Here is a 17,900-nt window from a genome sequence, read left to right as displayed (position 1 = left end):
TGTTAGTTTAAAGCATAAAGTATAATGGACCCATATAAAGTTCAAGAAGTGTAAAACCTGGCACATAACAGTAGCCATCCAAACACAAAAGAGGCTGAAATATCATATCAAGGAGCAGAAACTAGAAAAAGTGATAGTTGTCACCAAAATCAGACTTTGGACTTAAAAAGTGCATTGGGGCCCAATAGTATTTCAGCAAACGTCTGCATTAGAGGCAAATTATGCTCTCTTCTCTCATGCAGATCACACACTCAAAAAGATCCACATTTGAAGTATAAAGCCTGTAAGAAATGTCATCTTCAGACAATTGGATGCGTATTTTCACAGCACTTAGACTTACAAAGTTCCATAGTAGGGAACTTTGTAAGTCTAAGTTCTTTGAAAATGAGCCAATTGGTCTGTTAAACAAAGAAACTTTCTCTGCTATATATCTGGTGTTTTCAGCTTGGTTTCCTCTTATAAGGACACAGTAGAAAATTCAAATATATAGCTGCAAATGTTTCTTTGTTTAATAGGCCAGTTGACTAAAGGTGACGTACGGCAGTGTTTCCCAAGTCCAGTCCTGGAGTACCCCTTGGCAGTCAGGTTTTCAGGATATCCACAATGAATGTGCATGAACTTGATTTGCATACACTGCCTCCAATATGTGCAAATCTCTTTCATGCATATTCATTGTGGATATCCTGAAAACCTGACAGGTAAGGGATTACTACAGGACTAGACTTGGGAAACACTGACTTACAGTATAACTTACAGTCTGTATTCATACTTCAACCATGGATTTTTCTGGGTAGAGATCTGCATAATTTGTCTCTGACACAGGCATTTGCTGAAACATGGCCATGTTGGGCCCTAATGCACTTTTTAAGTCCAGATTATTAATAAAGTCTGATTCTGGCAACTATCACTTTTTCTGGTTTCTACACAACAGTGGCTTTTCAGGAGATTAAGCAAGTTAACTTTCAAGTCTACAAACTGGCTCCTGTATCCAATGATCGTGCTGGTTTGTGTGTCTACCTATTACTATTTGTTGCTATAGAGAGGGAGGAAGCGTGAATACAGAGAATGACCTTGCAGTGACCCTATATGATAACCAATGGTAACCTCCTCTAATGGGACCACTGCACCAGTACTGAAATTGCGCAGAATGAGGGAGAGATGGGTTCCATTTTTTTTTATTAGTAAAGAAATTGTAAGAAAGGGAAGGGGAACTTGATATACTGCCTTTCTGAGGTTTTTGTAACTACATTCAAAGCGGTTTACATATATCCAGGTGCTTATTCTGTACCAGGGACAATGGAGGGTTAAGTGACTTTCCCAGAGTCACAAGGATCTGCAGTGGGAATTGAACTCTGCACTAATCACTAGGCTACTCCTCCACTCAGATGTTACCTTGAGCCCTCTAAAATGGACATTTATTTAGGGACCCTTTTACTAAGCTGCGTAGATGCGTATGCGCACGTCCTACGCATGTCAGTTGTGAATTACCGCCTGGCTACCGCATGGTCTGAGCGGTAATTTCATTTTCTATGTGCACCCACTATGTACCCTGGAAAATTTCTGGCACACGGCGCTAACCGGGCGGTAATCGGCGTTGTATGCACGCTGACAATTACCACCCAGTTAATGTGTGAGACTTTACCACTAGGTCAATGGGTGGCTGCAAGGTCTCAGGCCCAAAATGGACATGTGCCAATTTTTATTTTGCCGCACGTCCATTTTTGACTAAAATAAAAAAAAAGGCCTTTTTGGCAGGCGCGCTGAAAAATGGACCTGTGCGTGCCCAATACATGCGTCTACACCAGCGCAGGCCATTTTTCGGCGCACCTTAGTAAAAGGACCCCTTATTCATTTCTGACATTTTTATCCCCCATTAGCCCAAGAAAGCTCAGGTTCAATGTGACATACATTACAAACATTCATAGATTGGTACACATTTAGAAAAGTATCAATTCATAAAATACATCAAATAATACTAGGTAGAAATGTAAAATGAGCTATTCCAACATTAATAATAATCCTGAAATATACAATTCTATTTTAAGAATTGATAGAATAATAAAAATAGCTGAGTAGACAATGTCAATATAGAATTGATATATAAAGAGACTCATCTAGAATGATAGTGAGTAAAACTATGCTATTCAATTATTAGATAGGTAATCTTTAATTGTAGAGTAGTCAGGTAAGGTTTCTATTGTCCAAGAGGCAGGAAGTTATTAGGTTAGATAGAATATGATAAAGGAGGGAGGATAAAGCATTATTCAGTTCAAGATTAATACTTTGCTTTATTGACGGTTAAACTGAAAAGATGAGTTTTCAGTAAACTTCAAAACATCATGTGGTCATTTGTGATTTGAATATCAGAGTTCCTAAAATCTAGTAGTTAGTGTCTCCCTTCCAAATATAATTTATATTTCATGGGGGAAATTTTCAAAGCTATTTCCCGCCCTCTGTACAGCTAACAGTCAGAAAAACATGCAGATATTTAGCCATCTTGGAGGAAGCATTTCTGGGGATGGTTATAGGTCAGGAGAAGAAAAGAACACGGATAGATGCATGTTCAAATCAGTGCCACATTTTTCTAGCAAAATTATATCCACAGAAAACCTAGGTGCAAGCGACCACACACAGTTTGTGTGAAAGTCCTTGCACGTTTTTCAACACTGGTGTAAAAAAATATACAGGACTTTGCACCAAGGTGAATAAACAGAACATTGCTTCCCTTTAGCTGATCTCATCTAAATGTTTCATTACAGTTTATCTTGCTCTAAAAGATTTCATTGCTGCGTTTTTTTTTCAGTTCTTCTCATCTCTACCCATCATTTTGATCTGCTGCCTGCCTGCCTCTGAGCCAAGAGGTAGAATATGGAAGTAATGAAAAAGATAACCAGGCAGGTAATACGTACACCCATGGTTTCTAAACACACATGCTGACAATGTTCTCTAGTCAAGCAATGCAAAATATTGTCCCTCAAGTCTAAAATTTCAGCTAAACTCATTTACTAGTATCTGTGCTGACACCAAATTAAAGATGGACAGACACATCCTGCCTAAAAGGAGTCCTTGATTTCTTTTAGGAAAAAATAACCTAACAAGGGAACATTCCATTCCACTGGCAGTTTCTGAGCTGTGAGGAAATCTACAGTATAGTAAGCTTGAGGCAGAGAAATGCCTCCCCCACTTTCTTCCTCCCTTGAGAGATTATGCAGAAAGGCTTTATTTACTTCTGAAATAATTGATGAGCTTGATGTGAAAAGTTTACCTGGAAACTGTTGAGATTTGCGTGTGTCCTGAAATAAAGGGAGAGGAGGTTTATGAGGAATTCATTCAATAGGAAACTTTAGTACTAGAACTTTCCAGTGTAGACACTGATGTACCTGCCTGTATCTATGCTCTGTGAGTCATAAAACAAGTACTGCCTGTACCCTCTGCACTCCTAGTAACAGTGAACTGGGTGAGTCTGAGCTTCTTTGACATCAGACGCTATGAAGGATTAGGCCTGGTTAGTTTCTAGATGGGTATAATTGTACATTTTTCAGTTCTTATTACTGTGAGATTGTCCAGAGGCAAACCAAGTCAAAAGGAAAGGCCAAATTAACTGAAACATGAGCACCTTATGGAGTGTAAATGAATTTTTGAGGTGTGACTGCTGATGGCTCTGCCAATTCTGCCCCCCAGAAACAGAAAGTCAACATCAAAAGGGGCAAGACTGGCAGAAGCATTAGTGGTACAGCCTAGACAGCTGTGCCATGCCTTTATACTGCTTCTTATTTTTGCTGAAAGCAGTGTGGCTGGCATGGGGATGCTGGGGAAGGGGAGAGGAGGGAAGATGTTGCAGAGATGCCAAGGATGTCCCTTTCCAAAGAGTGAGATTGAAGGCCAATGAGTGAGGTTTTTCACATGGTGCATTCAGGGTATAAATTTGGCATGGTGGTAAAGGGACTCAGGCCTGATGGCTACTCTTATTGGCAAGTAATGCCTTCATGTGCACCTGAAAATGGATTGATGTAGCATAGGTGATGCTACATATTTTAAACTCAATTATTTCAAGCACTTACCAACACTAAACTACTTACATATCTATGGAAACAATTCTGTTGTATTTAAAGATCCCTTGAGGAAGTGTCTCAGAATTTAAACTTGATCAGACAGAAGTCTGTTATAAAGACAACCACCTCAACCAAGGGTGCCTGATTTTTCAGAGGAAGATTTTAGGACATGCCCCCAGCCCTGCACTCTCCTCCTACTAGCTCTATCCCCAGGCACACCTCAATTGTGCAGCTGCAGCACCAACAAGCCACTTCCCCCTCCTGCAGCAGGAGACACCTTAATAATGTTATCTCCTGCTCTCACAAGACCAATCTCACACTAAGAGCTGTGAGCTTTTTCATCTCTTATCATAAAATGGGTCATGTGGCAACAGAAGATGACCCTTTATTAATGTGTCCTCCTACTGCCAATGGAATAGAAGGTTGCTGAGTGGGAGTGCAGGAGATGACCCGTGAAAGCAAGTGTCTCCTGCTGAATGTGGGAGTCTTGGCGGGTCTTTCTCAACACACATCAATTAAATGTAAAGGTGGGGGAGGTGAGACTTGATATATGGCCTTTCTGTGTGTAATCCCCCATGATATGGGGATTACTGAGTGGAGATAACTTTTTCTTGGAGTCACTGGGGTGTGAGTGTGGGCTGTCCCTAGGTGGGAAGGAGGCCCAGCTCAAGGGGTCTGTTGTTGAAACAAACTGCAGAAAGAAAGTGGGTTTGTTACTTGCTTGACTAGGAGGAGTAAAAGGCTGGAGTTGGGGGAGACAAAGGGTCTTTGGTTGCTTGTACCCCCACCGGAACCCTTGAAGCAGAGGGGGATCCCAAAATGGCTAAATAACCACAGAATAATTTAAGGATTAGTTGCTGCCCCTAATAGTGGCAACTGTGAAGGAGTCAGAGCTGAGGATGGGTAAAGGGAACCCAGCCCAAAGCAGGATCAAGGCCAGGGTACAGCTCAAGAAGTGAATTGCTGGAAGGATCTATAGGGTCTGTGCCTGAGAGAAGTGGATTGTGACCAAGGAAACTAAGGAGCAGCCTTGGATTATTATCGGCCTCTGGGATGGGTAAAGGACAGGAGATCTTGTACATGTGTAAATACTAATTACCAAAATGAAGATCAAGTTTGTTGAAACAGGATCGAGGTTGTGACACACTGTCTTGAATGGACAGGAGGAGTACTGTTGTACAGAATGGAGTTAACCAAATGGTTTGCCTGCCGGTTGCATAAAGTTGAGTTTGCATCAAATACAAACTTTGGAGTGCTGTGTGGTTATTGGAAGTGGGAGTGAGGATGCTTGCTCCTGAGAAATTAAATTTAAAATCCCCATTTATTTTCCCAAAGCCCTGGATCTCTATTCTGGACCATTAATCCACTCCCAAGCTTGAACTGGAAAGACTATGTTGAATGGAAAGAGAGGTGAGAACAAGGCAGTACAGGAGGGTATCCCTGTGTAAACTGGGTTTGACATGGAAGAAGGAAGTGAGAGCTGAGCACCATTGTCTCATCCATGCTTTGAGACTCCGGAGCTCTGCCTGTCTCTTGGGCCCTGCGCGTGGAACAGGTAGCACTTTGGAAAATGCTACCCTAGAGGTTCTGGATTTGAGCTTTCCTCCTAAGAGCCTAAATTTGGCTTCCAGAACCTCTCTCCCATATTTTCTTATGTCATTGGTACCCACATGTACCAAGGCAGCCGGCTCCTCCCCAACACTATCTAAAATCCTATCTAGGTGACAAGTGAGGTTCACCACCTTCGCACCAGGCAGGCAAGTGACCAGGTGGTCCTCATGTCCACCAGCCACTCAGCTATCTACATGCCTAATAATTGAATCACTAACTACAGCAGCTGTTTTAACCCTTCCAACCTAGACAGTAGCTCCTGGAGACACATCCTTGGCGCAAGATGATATTGCATTCCCTAGTGTGCTGGTCCTGGCTACAGGATTACTTCTAGCTGCACCAGGGTGATGTTCTCCTTTTAGAAAACCTCCCTCCTCCAAGGCAGCACAGTCCAATCTCTTTGGTAAACTTGGAGATAAAGATCCTCGCCACGATATTGGCCTCTCATTTGAATAGGGTACTGGGGCATTTAATCCATAAACACCAGTCAGGATTTTTTCCCTGATCATGAAGTGGGAGACAATATAAGGAAAGTTCTTACACTGCTGTGGACAACGAAGGCCTACAATATGCCCCCCTGCTACTTTCTGTTGATGAGGAGAAAGCTTCGACTAAGTGGCCTGAATAGTTATTTTTAAAACATAAGAGAATATGTATTTGGGTAAGGATTCTTAAGCTGAATCAGGGAACTGTATTTGTAGCCCAAGGCTTGTTTGAAATTGAAGGGTGAATATTCTGAGTTCGGGTTGGGCAGAGGGGTAAGGGAAAGTTGCTTGCTGTTCCCCCTAGTGTTTGCTCTTTCAGTCAAGCTCTTGGTGGAAACAGTATGGAGTAGCTTGGACATTGACAAGCAGATGATCAAAAGCCCCACACTGTTCCAAACAGCACTCTAAAATAGCGCTGGAACAGCGCGGGGCATTATTAGACCTATGATCAGAGATAATTGCATGCAAATTTAAGCCTGCAATTATCTCTGATCATGGGGTAGAAGTGTGGGAGAATTGTGCCTGAGCATGCTCTCAGCACAATCCTCCCACACTTGTTTGACAGGTCTGGGCTGTCAAAAGCCCAAACCAGTCAAAAACAGGGGCTGGAGGTCCATGGGATCACCAGGCCCCAACTACCCCTGCCCCGAGCAACAGGGGCTGGAGGTATGGTGGACCTCCAGTCCCCCCAACGATTCCCCCCCCAGGTTCAGGGAGGGCTGGAGATCCGGTGGGTCTCCAGCCCCCCCCTAATTCCCCTCAATATTTCCCAAACAGTTCCTGGTGGCCCAGTGGGCGACCAACCCCCCCCCCCCCCCCCCCCATGCGTCAGGGGGGCTGAAGGTCCGCTGGATCTCTGGTCCCCCCAACAATCCCCCCCTAGGTTCAGGAAGGGCTGGAAATCCGGTGGGTCCCCAGCCCCCCCAACCCCCCAGCAAAGGGTCCCTGGTGGTCCAATGATCAATCTGCCCCATCCCTCCCTACCCCCCCACCCCTACCTTGTGGGTTGGAGGAGGGAGGTAGCCTGCCTCCCTCCTCTTCCTTCGACGCCGCAAAATAGCAGCACCCAGCCCTGCCCAGTGTATCTCCAGCCCTCCAGCCCTCCCTGAACCTCCACCAGATCTCCAGCCCTCCCTGAACCTAGGGGGGGATTGTCGGGGGGACCGGAGGTCCAGCGGACCTCCAGCACCCCTGTTGCTTGGGGGGGGGGGGGGTTGGTCGCCCACTGGGCCACCAGGGACTATTTGGGAAATGTTGAGGGGAGTTGGTGGGGCTGGAGACCCACCGGATCTCCAGCCCTCCCTGAACCTGGCGGGATCGTCGAGGGGGACCGGAGGTCCAGCGGACCACCAGCCCCCTGTCGCGGGGGGGGGGGGTCCAGGTTTGCTTTGTTGGGGGGAATGGGGGCCTGCTAGCATGCAAACGCATGCTGGACAGGGCTCACCATTCCTCCCCAATGATCTGCAAACCATAATGCCAGCTTGGAGCTGGCGTAGGGTTTGCCGCAGCCAGCAACTCAATCTTTGGCGCACTGGTCACTGATCATTGGGGATGAATATGTTTAGCCCTGTTTTGCATGCATTTGCATGCTAGTTGCGTTCAGAGCCCTTGAGCGCGTTGTTTCACGCGCTTGGGAACTCTGATTATGGGGCAGTAGCAAATGCTGATGCTAGTATGACGCTAACAGCCTCTAGCGCTGCCGTTTGCTTCTGATCATCCCCCTGTAATCGGATAGAGGCAGGGAGTGTGGACCACAGAATCACTCTGTTTGCAGATGACATCTTATTTATAATGGGTAGGCCCCATATCTTATTACTTCTGTTGATATGGAACTGTCTGGCCTAGTGACTTGCAGTGACATTTACAACAGGGGATTCAGTAAATATGCCAAACAACAAGAGGGGCACAATGGCATCCCACTCTCACAAAAGCAGCAGTCTGGACACTATAGAACATCAATATATCTATCAAGAAACCAATTAGTACAGATCACTAAATAGAAAATTCATGCTGATAGAATACCTATCCCAGTCACACAAAGCGAACACAGATACCAAATACATAATAAATGATCACAAACTAGAAATAGAAATAAGTAGACAGAAATTAAACTGAAACCTCAAGAAGCCAGCCTTGCATGTAGCACATCACCAGAGATACAGAAAGAAATGCATTTCTCCACGCCCCCCCCCCCCCCCCCACTGTAATGTGCTGGGGGAGGGGAGCAAAAGAAAGAGACACTGAGTCTGTGGGTGGGGAGAGGAGAGAGAGAGAGAGAGATACTGCTGCAAACTTTCAGCAAACAAAAAATAGCACACTACTGAATGCCTTGAAGGCCTTGACCACACACCACTGTTCTTCCCCTTCACTTTTGAGTCTCACAATGCCACTTTTGCACTTCCTCCTATCACTAACATATATAAAACATTTCTTCCCCCCCCCCCCCCCCCATCCCCTCCATTTGACCCTAATGGATATTTTTTTCTTCCATTTGCACCTTTGCTTCCCTGACTACCTGCTTCTTTTAGATTTCCAGATATATTGTCACCTGTCTTCCTCTTTCTGTGATCTCTTGTAGTTTATAAAAGCTAACCTCTTTTTCCTTACCTTTTCAGCTACTACTTTCCAAATTGGCCTCCTTTCCCTCTTACTTTTATTTATTTTTCCTACAGAAAGGTTTGTTGCTCTTACAATAGCTCCTTTCAGCTTTACCCACTGCTTTCCGACTTTGTTCAGATGGGGGATTACCTCAAGGAATTGTCTGGATGGGAACATCTGGAAGAACAAAGGTAGTTTTTAAAAAAAATCTAGAACCTTCACTTTTGAATTAACCCTCACCACACCTATCTTAATATTAAAGCACACCATCTGGTGATCACTGGATGCCAGATGATCACCTACTATAACAACAGAAACAGTCTCACCATTAGTAAGCACTAAGTCCAGTATGGCCCCATCCTGCGTGGGTTCCATTACCAACTGCTGGAATAGTTCTCCCTGGAGAAAATCCAGGATCTCCCTGCTTCTAAAAGACCCTGCAATAGGGATACCCCAATCAACACTGGCATATTAAAATCACCTATTAGTAGTAGTTCCCCTTTCACAGCTATATTTTCAATGTCTTCAATTAAATCTCTGTCCATTTCTTCTGTCTGTGAAGGAGGCCTGTATATCACACCAATGTAAAAACACTTATCATTCCAACTTTCTAGATTGACCCACAGTGCTTCTTCCTTACCCAGTAGGTCCTGCAATTGTGTGACTTTAATATTTTCTTTAACATATAATGCCACTCCCCTTCCCTTTCTTTCTACCCTGCTTTTTCTGAACAGATTATAGTCATTCCAATCATGGTTCTCTGTGATCCATGTCTCTGTGAAAGTCACTAAATCCAAATCAGCCTCTTCCATCACAGCCTCAAGATCTAAAACCTTATTTCCCATACTTTGGGTATTAGTATATGCTGCTTTACAGACGTTGTCCCTTTTTTCCATTTGTGTAGAGGTATTTAATGTTGCACTTACCTGAGAGGTTGTACTTACCTAGTATCTTTGATCACCCTGCCCCAATGATTCTAGTTTAAAGCCCTCTTCAGTTTGTTAGCCAACAGTTGCTTAAAAGTTTGTAGAGCACATGGTTAAGCCAGTGGCAAAATGGTTTTGTGGAGTTTTTTTTGAAGACATATGACTGATATGGTTCCCTCATTATACAAAAGGTTTGTCCTTTGACAAAGAGGTGTTTCTGTAATATCTGATGTCTTTTTTTCTCCACGTTTTTGCTTTTGTTTTTGTGATTGTTAATTTTTTTTGCCCAAGGGATGCCATAGTTGCTTGCAAACACATTGTATACAAGGTAGAAAGGTACATTTTTTGTTGATTTCAATTACCCCAATATTGACTGCGTAAATGTAACATCGGGGCATGCTAGGGAGGTAAACTTTCTTGATGACCTAGTCCTTAGTGGAGCGCATGATCTGCTGCGGGAGGTAATGGTGCTGGGGCCGCTTGATAACAGTGATCATAATATGATCGGATTTGATATTAGCTTTGAAGTATACATAGGAAATCAAATACATTAGCGTTTAAATTGAAAAAAGGAGACTATGATAAAATGAGAAGAACGGTGAAAAAAAAATTAGAGGATCGGCTGTGATGGTCAAAAATTTACATCAGGCGTGAATGTTGTTCAAAATCATCATCATGGAAGCTCAGGCCAAATATATTCCGCGTATTAAAAAGAAGGACGGAAGACTAAACGACAGCTGACGTGGTTAGAGAGATTAAATTAATTCTTTGCTTCGGTCTTCACCGAGGAAGATTTGGGTGGGATACCGGTGCCAGCAATGGTATTCGAAGCTGACGAGTCGGAGAAACTTAATGAATTCTCTGTAAACCTGGAGGATGTAATGGGGCAGTTTTACAAACTGAAGTAGCAAATCTCCTGGACCAGATGATATTCATCCCAGAGTACTGATAGAACTGAAAAATGAGCTTGCGGAGCTATTGTTAGTAATATGTAATTTATCCTTAAAATCGAGCGTGGTACCGGAAGATTGGAGGGTGGCCAATGTAACGCCGATTTTTAAAAAAGGTTCCATAGAAATTCCGGGTGGGTCCAAGAAAGCACAAAGGCAGACGGTCTGCAAACTCCAAGATGGAAAATGAACAGAGCAGATCGTAAAAAGACAAACGTAATTTATTGTTAAGAACCAATTTAAAAAAAAATATATATATATACACATAGGAATTCCGGGAAATTATAGACCGGTGAGTCTGATGTCGGTGCCAGGCAAAATGGTAGAGACTATTATTAAGAACAAAATTACAGAGTATATTGAAAAGCATGGATTAATGAGACAAAGTCAACATGGATTTGGTGAAGGGAAATCTTGCCTCACCAATCTACTACATTTCTTTGTTGGGGTGAACAAACATGTAGATAAAGGTGAGCCGGTTGATATTGTGTATCTGGATTTTCATGAAAGACTCCAGAGGAAATTGGAGAGACATGGGATAGGAGGTAGTGTTCTATTGTGGATTAAAAACTGGTTAAAAGATAGAAAACAGAGAGTAGGCTTAAATGGTCAGTATTCTCAATGGAGAAGGGTAGTTAGTGGGGTTCCCCAGGGGTCTGTGCTGAGACCGCTGCTATTTAACATATTTATAAATGATCTAGAGATGGGAGTAACTAGTGAGGTAATTAAATTTGCTGATGACACAAAGTTATTCAAAGTCGTTGATAATACACTGAAACCTTCTGCTCAGTGTGCTGCTGCGGCTAGGAAAGCGAATAGAATGTTGGGTATTATTAGGAAAGGTATGGAAAACAGGTGTGTGGATGTTATAATGCCGTTGTATCACTCCATGATGCGACCGCACCTTGAGTATTGTGTTCAATTCTGGTCCCTGCATTTCAAGAAAGATATAGTAGAATTGGAAAAGGTGCAGAGAAGGGCGACTAAAATGATAGTAGGGATGGGACGACTTCCCTATGAAGAAAGACTAAGGAGGCTAGGGCTTTTCAGCTTGGAGAAGAGATGGCTGAGGGGAGACATGATAGAGGTATATAAAATAATGAGTGGAGTGGAACAGGTGGATGTGAAGCGTCTGTTCACGCTTTCCAAAAATACTAGGACTAGGGGGCATACAATGAAACTACAGTGTAGTAAATTTAAAATAAATTGGAGAAAATGTTTCTTCACCCAATGCATAATTAAACTCTGGAATTCGTTGCCGGAGAACGTGGTGAAGGCGGTCAGCTTGGCAGATTTTAAAAAGGGGTTAGACGGTTTCCTAAAGGACAAGTCCATAAATTACTACTAAATGGACTTGGGAAAAATCCACAATTCCAGGAATAACATGTATAGAATGTTTGTACGTTTGGGAAGCTTGCCAGGTGCCCTTGGCCTGGATTGGCTGCTGTCGTGGACAGGATGCTGGGCTCGATGGACCCTTGGTCTTTTCCCAGTGTGGCATTACTTATGTACTTATGAGTAGAGGAAATTCACATATTTATACCTTTTTCAGAACAGGTATAAATTTGTGCATGGGCATTTTTGCACTGTTAGACTTGGCTATGGAAGCCTATTTTCATAGACAGTTGGTAATTGTAGGGCAAAGAAGGGCAGGCCTAGGATGAAAGGGGACAGATCATGGTTGGGCATGTTAAAATCCTTGGGGTAGGGTGGGAGGTGACACCTATGTTAGCAGTAAATGGACAATGGGTCACTTTTGAACACAGAAGGAAAGAACCCCTCCACTGTGTCACTATGGCACAGCTGCATCAGCCATGAAATGGGGGAAACCCCCTTATTCCAAAGGCTCCTTAGTGCTGATGTAGCTGTTGCATTTGTTTTCTGTGTTGCTCTATTTTCCCACTATATTTTTAATAATAGCCATAAATTAGGTAATTCCTGACTTTTGGGATTGGTAGTGTAAGTTTCTGTACCTTGACTTTTAGTTTGCAATTTAACATTTGATATCACATATTGGGAGTTATTCTAAAAACCTTATTTGTAATTTCCACATGAAAATTCCAATATTTACATATGGGAAATGGCAAGGTCTGTGCATGGCCTGGGAGGGGTCAAAAATAAACATGTGCATTTCCTCTTCCCACAAAAGGAAGTACATGTCTGACCTAATATTTCTACATCAGGATTTACAGCTGCTCCCTGGCACATAAAGGTTTTAAAAATGTGGTTATCTTGGCCAACCCTTCACAGGAGGGTTTAAGGGAGGTATCTTTCTTAATTCTCCATTGTTTACTTCCCCCTCCAAACTGAAAATACTTATGCACAAAGTCAGGGCCGGTCTTAGCAAGTGCGGGGCACTATGCAGACCAATTTGATGGGGCCCCATCATAGCCCTGCCCCCACCCTAGCTCCAGGGCCAGCCACCCCTCACTCCGAGCTCCAGGGCCATCCCCTGGGCTCCCCAGCTCCCTCCCTCCCAGCTCCAAGGCCGGTCTCCCTCCTACCCAGCTCCAAGGCCGGTCTCTCTCTCTCCCTCCCTCCCACCCACCCACCAGCTCCAAGGCCCCCCTCCCACCTCCAAGGCCCCCCTCCCACCCAGCTCCAAGGTCTCCCTCCCTCCCCTCTCCAAGGCCTGTCTCTCTGTCTCTCCCTCCCACCCACCAGCTCCAAGGCCCCCTTCCCAGCTCCCACCCAGCTCCATGGCCCCCCTCCCTCTGAATTTTAAAAGTTACCTCGTCGTCGACGTCGGGTTACAGCGGCCGGCAGGTACCAGCAGCAGTGAAAAGAGTGCTAGCTGCTGGGCGGCGCTTCAGGAGCCTTCCTTTCTTTCATTCAGCTCTGGTCCTGCCTTCGAGGGTGGGACCAGAGCTGAACAAGGGAATTGAAGGCTCCCGAAACGCCGCCCAGCAGCTCGCACACTTTTCACTGCTGCTGGTACCTGCCGGCCGCTGTAACCCAACGTGGACGACGAGGTAATTTTTAAAATTCAGAGGGCGGGGGGACTGGAGCTTGGGCGGTCGGGGCAGGGCGACTTCAGGCGCACCACGCGGGGCCCCCTTGAGCGCAAGGCCCTATGCGGTCACCTCAGTCACCTTGCCCTAAGACCGGCCCTGCACAAAGTCTTACATTTTGGAACTCCTTCATACCTTCTTTCTTCTGTTGTCCCTTATGTTTCCCCAAGATTATTGCCATCTGCACAGACTTGAGACAACTAGGAACAGAGCTTTTTTCTTTTTTTTTTTTTGTACTGCTCTGGTCCTTTGGAATTGTCTTCCAACATATATTCGCTTGAATTTCCTATCCAAAATTTCATTCGGCTGTAAAAACATACCTATCTCAAAAGGCTTCTGGTCACTGGTGAAGTCAATGCATGATTTAGAGCCCTGGATGTTTGACTGCATGACTATAGTGGTCAAGAATATCATAAGAAAGCTTTTTTTTAATTATTATTTATATTTATTTTATTTCGAATTCTTACAATCAAGTAAGAAAGGTACTATTTAGACAAATGTTTAGATAGTTTTAAAATTGATCTATATTTCAGTTACCTATTATTGTTTGCTGATAGCACTTTTTGTTCATTGTTCAATATTTTTAAGACAATAAACAATTTTTGGTTTGTTGACTCTGCCTGTCTGGACTGTTAAAGAATCCTGGTGGTTTGTGTGTTGGGCCTGTGAGTGCATCCTGGAAACTGTGGGACAACTGGGAATGTGGCCCCAGTAACCTAGAAATTACTGGGGATAATTTGAGAGCGGGAGACTCACCCAGAGGTGGTTGGGACCCAGTCAGTGGGAGGAGGGTGCTAGTCAGGGCCGTGCTGACCCGGTAAGCGAGGTAAGCATGGCAGGGGGGCGCTTCCCTCGGGGGGGGCGCCGCCGCACCATGCTCACCTCGCTCGCCCTCCGTGGCGGTGGTTCCGGCAGCGCAGCGTCAGGGTGAAATGTAATAATGTATTTCTATCCATTGGTTTCATGTGCACTGTTGTTGTTAACTTTTGTTGCTGCTGATGTATTGAAATGCAATGGCGTTCCTGGCCTGGATGGCACCCGGGGCGGAGCGCCGATGCGCCCCCCCCGCCGCTAAATTACACCTTCCTCCCCCCTCCGGCGAAATGACCCCCCCCCTGGGTGCACGCCGCTGGGGGGGGTGCCGCGGTGCACGCCCTCTCCGAGTTTGCTAAACTTCGCTTCGCTGTTCCGGGGCAGAGGGAGCTGCAGTGAATGAGCGACGAAGTTTAGCGAACTTGGAGCAGGCGCGCGCCGCGGCACCCCCCCAGCGGCGTGCACCCGGGGTGGACTGCCCCCACCGCCCCCCCCCCTTGGTACGCCACTGTTGAAATGTCCAAAAAGTTAATATTTGTCATACATGATTGCATGGTAAATTTTATATTGATATCTCTATTATTCAACCACTCTGCAAATTTATTTAAATCCTTTTGCTGGCCTTCCCACAGGAGGAAAATGTCATCTATGTATCTATACCATTTTTTAATATGAACTTCCCACGGATTATTTTTTATCCATTTATTCTCAAAGTGTATCATATACAGGTTAGCTACCGAAGGGGCGCATGTCACGCCCATAGCTACTCCTATGGGCGTGACATGCGTGTATGCGAATTAGCAACATAAAGAGGATTTTAGACTGATGAGGATGCCCGCCTGTAACCGCACTGGTAAATCAACGAACCAGCGGCAGAGGGGAGCGGTGCTTTTCAAAACAGAGTGAATTTGCACCGGGTATCTGAAATCTTTTACCTCTTAATAAGACTGTGTGGTACTTTATAGTTTGCAATAGAGATATTAGATTTTGAATTCAAACAGCAAACATTGGGTAGATTAAATTAAAGACATTTATCTATGCAATTCATCAGTAGTGTGTCCAAATCACAAGAGGGTGGTTTGGGGGCATTTTGGGGGTGGAATTAGGGCAGGCTTAGGGAATTCCTAACACTTAGACGTTTTATAGTCATAATGGAACAAAATGAAAACATCTCAGGCTAAAACTTCAACATTTTGATCTAAACCTGTTTTTAGAACACATAAGGCACAAAAAGGTGTCCCAAATGATGAGATGACCACCAGAGGGAATCAGGGATTACCCCCCTCCTTACGCCTGCAGAGGTCACTGACCCCTTCCCACCCCCAAAGATGTGAATAAAAATAGTACCAGTCTCTATGACTGCCTCAGATGTTATCACCAGTTCTATTAGAACAGCAAACAAGTCCCTGGAGTAGTATAGTCAGTGAAGTGCACTGTAGAGAAGGGAACCCAAGCCCATATCTCACTCTACCTATCACACTTGTGGTGGAATCTGTGAGCCCTCAAAAATTCACCAAAAACCTACTATACCCACATATAGGTGACCCTTTCACCTACAAGGGCTATTGTAGTGGTGTACAGTTGGGGGCAGTGGGTTTTAGGTGGTTTTTTGAGGGCTCAGGAGACAAGGGAGCAATGGTGAGATGTATACCTGGTGTCCCGTTCCGGGCCCTTACCTGGGCTTCCGTTGCGGGGGGCGAAACCTGAAGGAGGCCGCGGGATCCAGGGCGGCGAAAACGAGCCGCCGACGGGGCCGGCGCTGCCGCGGGCCGCTCCGAGGCCGGCAATCCGCTGGAGCAAGCGCCGGCCTCGAAGAAGGGGATACGCCGGCCAAGATGGCGGCGCCGGCGTCGTCGTTCCTCGATGCCGGAGCGGACCAGTGAGCAGGCTCCGCCTACTCACGCCGGATTGGGGCATTGAGGTGGAGTCTCCGCCCGCATGACAGGCTGGCCAATCCAGGCGGTCCTTGCCTGCCCAGGCCGGCGGGATTGGTTCCTGCTGCGGAATAGGGATGGACTGGCGGGAGATTTAAACCCCGGGACGGAAAGGGTTCGGTGCTTCCGTTTCAGATGTCAGAAGCCGACACAGTGGACTTCGGAGCCACCTCAGAGACTGTGTTCTTCTTCCTGCTAGCCGTCCTTGCTAGCCACCTCAGAGACTGGGTTCTTCTTCCTGATAACCGTCCTTGCTAGCCACCTCAGAGACTGTGTTCTTCTTCCTGCTAGCCGTCCTTGCTAGCCACCTCCAAGACTGTGTTCTTCTTCCTGCTAGCCGTCCTTGCTAGCCACCTCAGAGACTGTGTTCTTCTTCCTGCTAGCCGTCCTTGCTAGCCACCTCAGAGACTGTGTTCTTCTTCCTGCTAGCCGTCCTTGCTAGCCACCTCAGAGACTGTGTTCTTCTTCCTGCTAGCCGTCCTTGCTAGCCACATCAGAGACTGTGTTCTTCTCCCTGCTAGCCGTCCTTGCTAGCCACCTCAGAGACTGTGTTCTTCTTCCTGCTAGCCGTCCTTGCTAGCCACCTCAGAGACTGTGTTCTTCTTCCTGCTAGCCGTCCTTGCTAGCCACCTCAGAGACTGTGTTCTTCTTCCTGCTAGCCGTCCTTGCTAGCCACATCAGAGACTGTGTTCTTCTCCCTGCTAGCCGTCCTTGCTAGCCACCTCAGAGACTGTGTTCTTCTTCCTGCTAGCCGTCCTTGCTAGCCACCTCAGAGACTGGGTTCTTCTTCCTGCTAGCCGTCCTTGCTAGCCACCTCAGAGACTGTGCTCTTCTTCCTGCTAGCCGTCCTTGCTAGCCACCTCAAAGACTGTGTTCTTCTCCCTGCTAGCCATCCTTGCTAGCCACCTCAGAGACTGTGTTCTTCTCCCTGCTAGCCGTCCTTGCTAGCCACCTCAGGGACTGTGTTTTCTCCCAGCTAGCCGCCCTTGCTAGCTGCCCTTCAGAGACTGTGTTGCTGACTACCAGCCAGGCCGGCCGTCACCCCGCGGTTCCAGCAGTCCCGCTGGCCGCCTGCAGCTGGGGGCTTGCAGGACCTCAGAGAACCTAAGGGCTCACCAACAACCCAAACAGGACAGGAAACGGAAGCCATGAGCTCGCCTACGCAGCCCGATCTACGGGACCTGGCCAAGGTACTTCAGCAGCAGCAGAAGCAGCTGAACGCCCTGTCGGGGGCGCTCCAGAACGTATGCTCTCAACTTTCTACGCTTCAGGTACAGAACCAGGCTGCTGCGGTCCAGGGGGCCGCAGCGGCTCCCCGTTCGGGAGGGTTCCGCACGGGACCTCGGTTCCCTGAGCCGACGCGATATAATGGGGCCCCCGGAGGGTGCCGGGGGTTCCTCAATCAGTGCAACTTGGCCTTCCGGATGCAACCGGAGACATTTGCTTCGGACCAAAGTAAAGTGGGATATATCATGGGCCTATGCGAAGGGAAGGCCCTGGCCTGGGTGGCCCCACTTAAC

Source organism: Microcaecilia unicolor, chromosome 2 (assembly GCF_901765095.1).
Source record: "Microcaecilia unicolor chromosome 2, aMicUni1.1, whole genome shotgun sequence".
Taxonomy (NCBI): Eukaryota; Metazoa; Chordata; class Amphibia; order Gymnophiona; family Siphonopidae; genus Microcaecilia; species Microcaecilia unicolor.
The sequence above is the reverse complement of the archived record's forward strand: the minus strand, read 5'-3'. Positions refer to the sequence as shown.